Genomic DNA, 2,962 nt, shown 5'->3' on the forward strand with positions numbered 1-2,962 from the left:
GGAGAGAGAGAGGGACAGAAGGAGGGAGGGAAGAAGAGATAGGGAGAGGCACCATATGTTCTGAAGACAGGAAAGAATGAAGTACTTGGTGTCAATCACTCTTTTTAGGATCTACTGAATGGGGGTGGGGGTGGCGGAGCTCTTCCTGGCTCATTGGTACTCTCTTACAGCCATCATGGAAGTTGTTATGTCATCCCCAAATGGTCAGAATTTTGCATGCAGAGCCAAAACACACATAAGCTACCACAACTGGCTCAGGATTCCACCTGTTTCTGCACCTCCCCCATCCATTAGACATGGATTTTATTACTTTAGCTTCAACACCATCCTGTGAGGTAAGTACAGCAGGCATTCTATCTCTGGTTTCATAGAGAGGCAGTGTGGCATAATGAATAGATGAAAGTCAATAGCCGGGAAGACCATAGTAAAGTTCTCCCTCTGACACATCCTGATTGTGTGATCCTAGTCAGCTCTTAGTGTTTTAGGCAACTTTCTAAAACTATACATTGCAGTGAAGGGGCCAACATAAATTGATGGAGGGAGTTTCTTCATTTGGGAGTTCTCAATACCAGTGACATCCAGGTTCCAATCCCTATCCCTTCTTTTACAGATAAGGAAACCAATGCTCAGAGACTTATCCCTGGTCCCAGCAGTTGATGTTAAACATGGGACTTGAACCCAGATCTTCATAACTCCAAGCTCAACATTCTAGCTGCTAGAATCTTCCTTCCTTCTGTTTATATGGCAACCAACTTAATTCCCCAAATACGTTTTAAATACCTGCTCTTCACCAGTGATTCAGAGCCCCATAATACCTTTGTCATTTCCCCTTGGCTCTATGTAGTTCAGTCTGCGTGTTTCCTGAATTCTACTACACTTGTTTGTCTACAACTTGTCCTGGCTCCAGCCTCGACAGCACATCAGATTGTAACCACATTGACATTTGGGGGTGTCCAAGAGATTTCTGATACCACATATGTTTTGCTAATAGTGTGTGTGTGTTGTGTAAAATGACAGCTGGTAAAATATGCTTGGAGGGAAAAATATTAGGTGGATTTTAAGGGCAGGAGATAAATCCTGATCAGAAGAAGCTGGGACAACATCCAGGACAATCCAGCCTCTATCAGATGAAGGGTATGTTGTCAGACCTTTCAAAGAATGCCCAGTTTGCCCCAGCAGCTTCCTAGTGTCTATCCCAAATCCTTTCCCCTCCCCTCTCTCTCCTCTCCCCCAGTCTACTTTTCTTTCCTGCAGAGGATCAAGAGACTCAGATGGGAGTGATACCATTTCATCAGGGAGAAAAACTTCCTGGGGATGTCAAAGCATCCCTTCCCTCTTTCATTGGCACATCTTCTCTGAGATAGTACATGAGCTCCTCACATACTATCAGCTGGGAGCATTGATTAAGGTCTCCACATAACTGCAACTGTTTTACTGTATCCTATGGAGCAGTACAAATGCCCCAGGCTCTCCTGGCATGATGGGCCTTGTGGACTTGGCATTTTCATTGTTGCTTCTTCCTTTAGGCACAGGGTTCACAGCTCCCTCTGCAAAGACAGCTGTCTGGGTGGATGGGTTCCGATAAAAATATGGGGCAGTTGCCAGGGACTGTGGGTCATGCACAGCTATTCTGCCCTCCTCGCTGAAGTCTCAAAAGGTGGTAGAAGTATGTGGTGTTTCACAGGCCACTAAACACGGCCCATTGCCCTCTGGAGCAGTCTCAATAATTCTGATTAGGAGACAGGCATCCTTTGCAAAAAAAAAAAAAAAAAGGGACCCATCTCTCATTTCCTCTCCTAGCTCTACTTCTGACTTCAATACTGTGCCTCAGTAGGCTTCTTACTCTGGAAATTTCCTCATCCCACCTTCTCACCTTGGAACATCCCTCTGCACCTGGAGCCCCCTACTCCCATTGATAATTTCCTCCCGGAGTCTCCATTGTGAGGGAGGGCCCAAGCCAGCCATCCTTCATTCTTCTTCCCACTTTTATTCTGATTCTCCAGACTTCTGCACCATGTTCTCCCATAAGTTCGTCCCCACCTCAACCCCTCCTCTAGCTCCTTTCTATGTGTTGTCTTTCCTCCATTAGAATATTGGTTCCTTAGACCCAAAGATTATTATTTATTTTTTTACTTGTATTTGTATCCCCAGCACGCAGCACAGTGCTTGGTGTGTCTTTTGATGTCTTTCGTCTTTTGATAGTATGGGTGATGTTATGCATGATTTGATTCATGCATAAATTGTATTTAATCGTATTTAAGTGAGTCTGAGTTGCCCGAAATCAACCTCACTTTCTCTTTCAGAGTTGTCACAATCCAGTGGCAAGACAGAGTCAAGATGGCTGGTGAAGACCCTAGATGCAATGGATGACCTTGGTGTCTTTAATGTCTAACCAAGCTCTAAGCGCTCCACATCAGCTGCCTTCTTGGCGTTTGAAACAAATTGTTCTCAGCCACCCATTCCACCAGAGAAGACTTCACATGCTTGGGGTAGACACCCCCTCAACTCACCAAAAGCTTTGAGACCCTCCGTTACCCTGAACCTGGTTTAGCCCATCAGCCTAAACAGGGTGTGACTGTCTTGTATGCTACAGGAGCCACAGGTGAGAATTGGGAGGATCAGATGGATGCCAAAGGCAGAAAGTAGCCTTCACACCAGAGGTACTAGCCTTCCCTGCACACATCCTACAACCCCTTTGCTTGTTGTCTTGCTTTTGACTCAGTTTTCTTTTCTGTTCTTTGGTCCTGGGACTTTGTCACAGCGTGTTACATGGGAAAAGATCCCACCCGGAGGAAAGTCTATGATGGCCAAGAGTCTTCATATAGACTATGCCAGTAGTGACCTGATGCTCAGTCAGCATTTTGGTATGGCATATTATACCTGTGCTTTGAATGTAGCAGGGCTGTCTAGTGCTGTTTGGTGATACAAATAGAAATTTGGGGAAAGGCCTTAAAAGGGTCTT

Source organism: Petaurus breviceps, unplaced genomic scaffold (assembly GCF_028583685.1).
Source record: "Petaurus breviceps papuanus isolate PSGF00001 unplaced genomic scaffold, PetGlider_PUasm1.0 38, whole genome shotgun sequence".
NCBI lineage: Eukaryota > Metazoa > Chordata > Mammalia > Diprotodontia > Petauridae > Petaurus > Petaurus breviceps.